General features: G+C 58.0%; 1 pseudogene; it reads left to right on the forward strand.

Annotated features, from left to right (window-relative positions):
• Positions 1–4,379: 4,379 nt before the first annotated feature.
• LOC103016468 (thimet oligopeptidase-like) lies at positions 4,380–8,418 on the forward strand (annotated as a pseudogene).
• Positions 8,419–8,647: the final 229 nt, after the last annotated feature.

Raw genomic sequence — 8,647 nt, forward strand, 5'->3', positions numbered from 1 at the left:
AAAAAAAGAAGCTGAGTCTCCTGTGCATCGACTTCAACAAGAACCTGAACGGGAACGTGACCTTCCTGACATTCACGGGCGAGGAGCTGGGTGCATGCGGGCCCTGCAGGGTGGTCGAGAGGCGTCTGTGTGCCCTGCCCCCTGGAGGGCCTTCTTCTCTTGAGGTGCTCAGAGTGTTTGGATCCCAAGGTTCTGGATCCTTCCTAGGGGAAGGTGGCCGTCTGTCTACCGAGATTCTGCCCCGAAGTGGGTTGTCCGTCGAGACCCCGCCCCGCCCCTGCTCTCTGTGATGTTTCTTTAATCTCACAGGGTCCTCCCGCACCTGACCCGGCGTGGGGTCTTGAAGGGCTGGGACCTGGGCGGCTTTTTAAGCTTCTGCCCTCTTCCTCGAATGCTTTATTTTGAAAACCTCACACCTGTAGGGAAGTGGCAAGAATAGTACCAGGGAGACCCCATGTGCTCCCCGGGCCCAGCCTCCCTACATGGATGCCATGTGTGCTTTTCCTGCGCTGGGGTCTCCGGACACATCGCCAGGATCAAGGGCGCCTCCTGAGTCCCTGGGTGCAGGCTCCCCTCGGGAAGCAGAGCGTGGAGCTGTCCCCCAGCCGTCCCAATGGCAGTGTTCTTTTAAAAATTAATTAATTTTTGGCTACGTTGGGTCTTCGTTGCTGCATGCGGGCTTTCTCTAGTTGCGGCTAGCGGGGGCTGGTTTTCGTTGTGGGCACATGCCTCTCATTATGGTGCCTTCTTTCGTTTCGGAGCACGGGCTCTAGATGTGCCGGGTTCTGTAGCTGTGGTTCCCAGGATCTAGAGCACAGGCTCAGTAGTTGTGGCCCATGGGCTTAGTTGATCTGTGGCACGTGGGATCTTCCCGGACCAGGGCTCTAACCTGCGTCCGCTGCATTGGCAGGCAGATTTTTTTTTTTTTTGAATCAAAACTTTAATCTCAAGGATTGTCACAAAACATATTACAAACGGCAGCATGAAGAAAAACTTGCACAGTAACTCAAAGTTCAGCTCTACAATATACTCTTAATCTGGCAGGACATTGGTGTCTTGAATACTCTCAAATTCCCAAGTAATATTACAAAGAGCTATGTACTCATGTACAGCAATCACACAGGGGACTTATGACCTAAATCAAAGGTAAACTAACTTTCTTGAAACTTCTTAGATTCTAAAGTCACTGGACAACCTCTTGTCCGGTGTGAAGACTAGTGGAATTTTTAAACCTCTAATCTAGGGTAAGGGTGCAGCTTTCATTTTTACCTGCTGGCTTGTGTTCACAGCACCTTTTAAAGACTGCTTGCTTAACTACAGCTGCATACCATATCCCAGCTACAGAAAGCCTTTTCAATGTTTGCCAGTGTTGTTTCCATAATAGTAAACATCACACTTTAGCTGGGCAGGAGTCAGAGTTTTATTATCAGTCTAGGCAAGACCAAAAATTCAAAGCAAATTCAATTTTGCTTAAGGGAACATTGTAAGGGAACAATTCTTCATATTACATGCCTCATAGGACCCATTTCAAACCATAGAGAATGACACCTTTATGTGTCACTGTCCCAAGAGACAAACAAATGTGAACAGCTAAAACATTTAAAAAGTGCACCAAGCTTCGGAAGTCTCAAACAAAACTTGAATTTTCTGTACATACTCCTGTCAAATGAAGTAATTTCCTGTACACCACTCCTCTTGCAAAGTGGTCTTCTATTTCCTTTCATTTGACCTAGATCGACTAGGAGACCTAGAGAAAGATTGGGAGGGCTTGTGATTTCTCTCCGGAGACAGTGATCTCTCTCTTCTCCTATATCTAGAAAGGGACCTGCTCTGGCTGAGGGAGAAGCTTCTCCGTCTTGGAGATGTGTGGCGAGGTGGAGGACTCCTCCTCCGATAATCATCGCGAGGGCGACGACCCCAAGAAGGAGGCGGTCACGATTTTGACTTCTCTTTTCCCCATTCGACAGGTGCACTCTTACTCGGCAGCCACATAGCGTTCTCCCATGTAGTTCTCGGACAGCATCGGCTGCATCTCGGGGATCTTCACATTCAACAAGAGTGAAGCTGGGAGGGATTTTAGCAACCCTCACCCTTCAGAGTGGTCCATAATAGCCTAAAGCTCATTCCAATTCAGTCTTATTACCACTGTTTCCAAGATTCTCCACATAAAATTTACAGTCCAATGGACGGGAATCACGATGCAAGACCCTCGTGGCTCCTGGGTTTCACGGGCCACAGGGTGATCCCAGGCCTCTAGAATCTAGCAGCTGAATCTGCTCGCACAAGCTGTCCTGTGGGGATGCTTTTCCCCCTATGTGTCCAGCCTGGGGCCCTATTGGCTTGGCCCGGCCTCCCGGGTGAGAGGGTGAACCCCAGCTCCCTGGAGCAGACATTCAGAGCCCTGTTGACTGGACTCACAGGACTGGGGCAGCGGCTGGACATGTGTGGCCAGCCTGGTGGTGTTTGGCCCCGTCTGCAGTTCCAGTTCCAGCTGAGAAAGAGCCTCTCTCTGTAATTTTCTCCTGGTTATGTAAGGATCCCCGGTGTCATTTGACAGAAATGTAGATGGTGTGTTCTTTCTCTGTTTTCTCCCTGCTTCCTCTCCTCTCTCTCTGTCTCTGTCTGTCTGTCTGTCTCTCTCTCCCTCTCCCTCTCTGACTCTCCTTCCCTCCTGCTCCCACTCCTTCCTGAGAGAGGATAGACAGAGTGTGAGAGAGGGAGACTCAGAGGGAGAGGGAGGGAGAGGGAGGGAGGGAGAGGGAGGGAGGGAGAGGGAGAGAGGGAGAGGGAAAAGGGAGAGGAAAGAAGTAGAGGGAGAGGGAAGAGGGATTGGAAAGAGGGAGAGGAAAGAGGGAGAGGGAGAGGAAAGAGGGAGAGGAAAGAGGGAGAGGGAGAGAGGGAGAGGGAGGGAGGTCTCTTCCTCCCTCCCTCTCCCTCTCTCCTCCTTCTCTCCCTCTCTTCCTCACACTCTCTCCCTCTCCCTCCCTCCATCACCCTTCCTCCCTCTCCCTCTCTCCCTCCCAGAGAGGGAGAGATGGAGGGAGAGGGAGAGGGGGGAGAGAGGGAGGAAGGGAGAGAGACGGAGAGAGAGGGAGGGAAGGAGAGGAAGAGAGGGAGAGGGAGAGAGGGACGGAAACAGGGAGAGGGAGGGAAGGAGAGAAGACTCCTTCCCTCCCTCTCCCTGTTTCCGTCCCTCTCTGCCTCTCCCTCCCTCTCCTTCCTTCCCTCCACCTCTCCCTATCTCCCTCTCCCTCATCTCTGCCTCTCCCTCTGTCTCTCACTCTCTGGGAGGGAGTGAGGAGATGGAGAGACGAAGGGAGAGGGAGAGACGGAGAGAGAGAGGGATAGAGGGAGGGAGGGAGAGACGTCTCTCTCTGCCTCCCTCTATCCCCCTCCCTCTCCTTCTCCTACCTCCGTCTCCCTCTCCCACCTCCCTTTCCCTCTCTCTCTCTCCTTCTCCCTCCACCTCCGTCCCTCTCCAGTGAGGGACGGAGGTGGAGGGAGAAGGAGAGAGAGGGAGGGAGAGGGAGAGAGGGAGAGAGAAAGAGGTAGAGGGAGAGAGGGACAGGGAAAATAGGACAGGGAAAGAGGGACAGGGAGAGAGGGAGGGAGAGAGGGAGAGGAAGGGACAGAGAGAGGCAGAGGGAGAAAAGGAGGGAGAGGGAGAGTGAGAAGCAGGGAGGGAGACGGAGGGAGGGAGAGAGGGAGAAGGGCTGAGGAGGGGGGCTCCCTCCCCCTCCCATGCTCTCCCCACTGCTTTCTCTTTTTTCTGCTTCAACAGACACCAGGCACCTTTTAGATCAGCCCTGAAGTCAACATTGACGCTTGGATGGCCTGACCTCCCCGCTGACTTCCAGCCCTGGACCACAGCTGGGAGATGAAGTCTACGGGGCCCTGGGCGGCGGGCTGCACAGGCCCCTTCTCTGACGCCCAATCTCTCCTCGTTTATGAGGCAGCCGCCAGCTCCCCTCCCTGACTTCTCAAGATTTTGGGCCATTTTAATATGTGTCCATAAGGCCATGAGCTACTATTTAACTTTTCTACGAGGACCCATTTTCCGAAATGCAGTGGTTTTTGGCCTTGCCTGCACTAGAGAACCCCCAGGGAAGGGAGAGAAGTCTTTCCCTCCCTCTCTCTCCCTCTCCCTCCGTATCTCCTTCTGGCTCTCTCCCTCTCCCTCTGGGGTGATGCCTGATGAGCTCAGATTCGCAGGTGTTCCCCCCATCCCCTCTCTGTGCCTTGCGTGCGGTCTGGGCCTTCTCACTGTGGCCCGGGCACGGCCTTGACATTCAGACATCGGTTCCTGCAAGGACACTTGTGTTTGGTCCATACTGCGTGTGGCTGCAGTCTGTGCTTCTGCCGTTTAGCATCTTCGGTAGATGGGGTCTGTGCACGACCCCTTCATCTTCCCCGCAGACACCACTGGTGCTTGCCGGGCCTCGCAGGTGATGCGGGGGGCACGGGGGACAGTCCTGTGTCCCCACCTTCTTGGGCTGCAGACAGGCCACGTTGGTCCTGTGGTGACTGGGGGCTCCCAGGAGAACCCCACCGCAGAACCAGAGAGGTTGCCCCAGAGAAGGTGGCGTACGCCTGGGGCTGGGCCTCACCAGCGAGCCATGGGCCACCTGCAGCAACAGGCGTCTCGCCGTCCAGGGGCTGGGTGTTCGGGCGCCGTGGGGATGAGCTGCTGTCTGCACGGTAGCCGAGTTTGTATTGTTGAGCCCGGGGAGGCCCCTGGGTGGCTCCTGGAGAGCCTGGCCGCATTTCTTCCTGCCCTTGGCCTTAGAGCCCATCACGGTTCACGCCATTTCTGGTTCCAAAAGGACCTGTGTTAATAAAGACCACGTGTTAGGACAGCACAAAAGTGTCTAGAAATCCGGGCCAGGAGGAGGAGGGAGGGGGATTGGCTGTGCCCGCCAGTGACCTGAGAGCCGTGCCCGCCCACAAAGACATGGTCCGGGGCCCCATGGGGAGGGCATGGCCCACGGTCCCTAGCGCCGGCCGTCTCTGGGTTCCAAGAGAACTGCACCATCCTCGGGGAGCTGGTGAGGTTGCAGGCCCAGAAGTCCTGCCTGCTGGGATTCAGCACGCATGCCAACTCCATGCTGGAGATGAACATGGCCAAGACCAGCCAGGTGGTGGCCACTTTCCTAGGTAAACCCACCTCCACCTGAGTCCCAGGGGGAGGGCGTCAGGCGGACCTTAACTGGACGTGGTGCTGCCTGAGACCCCACTGTGTCAGCCCATGGGGGTCGCCTTCCCGGACCCTTCATTCTGCCTCGAGTGGTGCAGGGTGGGGGGCGACTGGGGGGCCGCCACAGGAACGTAGCTGAGCCTCTCCCCTCCAACCGCGGATGAGCTGGCCCAGAAGCTGAAGCCCCTCGGAGAGCAGGAGCGGCCGTGATCCTGGAGCTAAAGAAGGCCGAGTGCCAGAGGCGGGGCCTGTACTTTGACGGGCCCAACAACACCTGGGACCTGCGCTACTACATGAACCAGGGGGAGGAGACGCGCTACCACGAGAACCAGTACCTGCTCAATGAGTCTTCCCCATGCAGGTGGTCATGCGCAGGCGGCTGGGTATCTCCCAGGAGCTGCTGCGGCTGACCTTCGACCTGGAGGAGGGCGCCAACGTGTGTCACGAAGACGTGAGGCTCTACACAGTCCGGGATACGGCTTCGGGCAAGGTCATCCATCGGCAAGTTCTACCTGGACCTCTACCCTCGGTGCGTGTGTGCGGGAACCTGTCGCCATGGGCCGGAGCTCCTCTGTGGAAGCTGGGCCTCAGCCCACATCCCTCCCCAGGGAAGGGAAGTCCGGGCACGTGGCCTGCTTCAGCCTGCAGCCGGGCTGCCTGCAACAGGATGGGAACCGCCAGATCGCCATCATGGCCATGGTGACCAACTTCACCAAGCCCACGCCCGACCTGCTCTCCCTGATGCAGCACGATGAGCTGGAGACCTACTTCCACGAGTTCTGGCAAGCCATGCATCAGCTCCGCTCCCAGGTGGGTGCAGGCGCGGGGCTGCGGGCAGGGGCCAGGGAGGGCCCGGGCGCACGTGGTCCTCAGGCAGGTCCTCGCCACGGGATTTTTCCGCTGATGTCACCCCACACGTGGCGACGGCCTCGGTGTCAGCTTCCATCATCAAAGCCCATGCACTGGGCATGTAAACAATGGAAATGGATGTCCTCGAGACTCTGGAGGCTGGAAGCCCCAGATCAAGCAGTCAGGACTGGTTCCCTGCATGTTAAGTACATGTACTCAAGAGTTGCCTTTAAAAAAGACAAAAGAAAAGAAAGGCACGTTGCATGCAAGTCTGGTGACAGGCAGTGATGAGAACCAGAGGGAAGGCTCTGGGGCTGGGAACACCGCGCCCTGTGAGGCCCTGGGGCTGCTGCCAGTATCGGTGGAGGCTCAGCAAGTCCCAGTGACTTCCCAATGGGGGGGGCCCCCAGCTGAGCGTCTGGGCCCAGGACCCACTGCTCGTTCAGTCTTCCTGCGGTCAGCCCTTCGTCCTGAGAGCGATGTTTTCACAGGCTGCACCTGAGCGTGTGGGGACAGTTTCCTGAGCTGTGCAGCCATCACTACTGCCCTGTTTTGGAACATTTCCATCAGCCCAAAAATGTCCCTCAGGTCCTTACTTATCACTCCCTCTCCTCCCGAGCCCCTGACAACCAGGAACCCACTCTCTGACTCTGTGGATCTACCAGTTCTGGACGTTTCCCCTCAGTAGGATCACACCCTGTGTGTCCTTCTGTGTCTGACTTCTCTCGCTGAGCATCGTGTTCTCAGGGTCCATGCACGTGGCAGCGAATGTCAGGGCTTCACCGCTTTGCGTGGCTGAGGGCCGGAAAAACGAAAAAGGAAAAGAAAGGCACGTTGCCCGCGAGTCTGGTGACAGCCGGTGTTGAGAACCAGAGGGAAGGCTCTGGGGCCGGGGGCACCGCACCCTGTGAGGACTTGGCGCTGATGCCAGTCTCGGTGGGGCACGGGCAGCGCCATCCCCCAGGGGCTGCGGGACAATCTCATCAAGTCCCGGCAGGCCAACCCAGGTGCTGCCGGGCCAAGGGAAGGGAAGGGGGATCCCGGACCGCCCGCCTATGAAGCACGGCCTGGACACAGTGCCATCCCCCAGTCTCCTTCCTCCCGCTGGCTAGGCCTCTTCAACCTTCATCAGATCTTCCTGGCCGAGGTGGACCAGGTCCTGCACATGCAGACGTCCGCAGACCCGGCCCAGGAGAATGACCGCCTCTGCCAGAAGATCCTTGGGGGCCGAGCGATGCCAGGTAGCCAAGCGCAAGCCTGGCCCACCTTAGTGGTCGGTTGGTGGCTACTGCCCAGGTCAAGAGGATCACCTGGTGGTGTGTGAAAGGGGACCGACTGACAGGCTCTGGCCGAGGCCCGGAGACCTCTGGCCTCTTCCTGCCTCGGTTCCTTGGCTGATGCCTCCAGCTATGGCCCACGGAGTCCGAGGGTGGGGTGGGTGTATCTGCACGTGCTTTCTGGAGAGCCTAGAAGAGGCAGGAGAGGGCTCCATACCCCGGACGGAACACGTCGACGAGGTTTGCCCGTGCGTGTCGGTGCGGACACGTGGTTCACTCCCTTGTGAGCGCTTTAACCCACACTCTCCCCATGCTGGAGGGCGAGCCCTGACTCATCCCTCGGAGCCTCGGCAGCTGACCTTGTAAGAGGCTTAGGGGTGAACCCTCGTGAGCTTCAGCAGAAAGTCGGCAATGACTGATTTGTGTCCCTCCACTGAGTTGCCCGCAAGGTCCCCGTTTTCTAGAAGTGTTGGGTCAATACTCTCTCTAGTGGCAGGGGACTCAGACAGGGTTGCTTGGAGGCCCCCGCTCTGGGGAAGGGGCACTGAGCGGCCAGGGGGCCGGGCAGGAGCCTCTCCGCGTGTGTCCCAGGGACCCACCTGCCTGCGACCTTCGGCTGCCTGGCAGGAAGATACAACGCCCAGTCCTATGGCTACCTGTGCAGCGAGGTGTACTCCGCAGACACGTTCCACACACGCTTCAAGCAGGAGGGCGTCCTGAGTGGCAAGGTGAGAGGCCGTCCTGCCACGCAGACCAACACGGAGGTCCTTGGCCTTGGCCTAGATGCTTGTGCCGCCCGCCTGGGCCTGCCAGGCTCTTGAGGGCCCTGCCCTGGACCTCCTTCTCCCCTGCCCTTTGTTCAGTCACAGCAGAGGTGGCCACACCCACACCCTCAGTGAAGGCGGAGCTCCACCCTCCTGCAGCCCCGCCCCCTCTCCCCAGGCTGCCATGGACTACAGAAGCTGTATCTTGAGGTCAGGTGGCTCCCAGGATGCCAAGGGTATGGTGAAGTTCTTCCTGGGTTGCGACCCCACGCAGGACGCATTCCTCCTGAGCAAAGGGCTGCAGGTTGAGGGCTGCAAGCCGCCAGCCTGCTGACGGCACAGGGTTCTGCCCACCCAGGCGGGTCGGGTGCCTTAGCGCCCCGCCGGGATGGGGGAGGGGCCACGTGTCCTCCCAGCCCCTGAGTCCCTGGCGGCTGGCCTCGGCCAAAAGCCTCCACCTGGACGTGTCTGGAGAGCCTGGCGTCAAGGCTCCCCCTGGTTGCACTAATGCAATCCCTTCCTGGGGAGCTTTCCTGCTTACAAAACTGTTCTTTGAAAACGCA

The sequence above is a fragment of the Balaenoptera acutorostrata genome, unplaced genomic scaffold, assembly GCF_949987535.1.
Source record: "Balaenoptera acutorostrata unplaced genomic scaffold, mBalAcu1.1 scaffold_1181, whole genome shotgun sequence".
Taxonomy (NCBI): Eukaryota; Metazoa; Chordata; class Mammalia; order Artiodactyla; family Balaenopteridae; genus Balaenoptera; species Balaenoptera acutorostrata.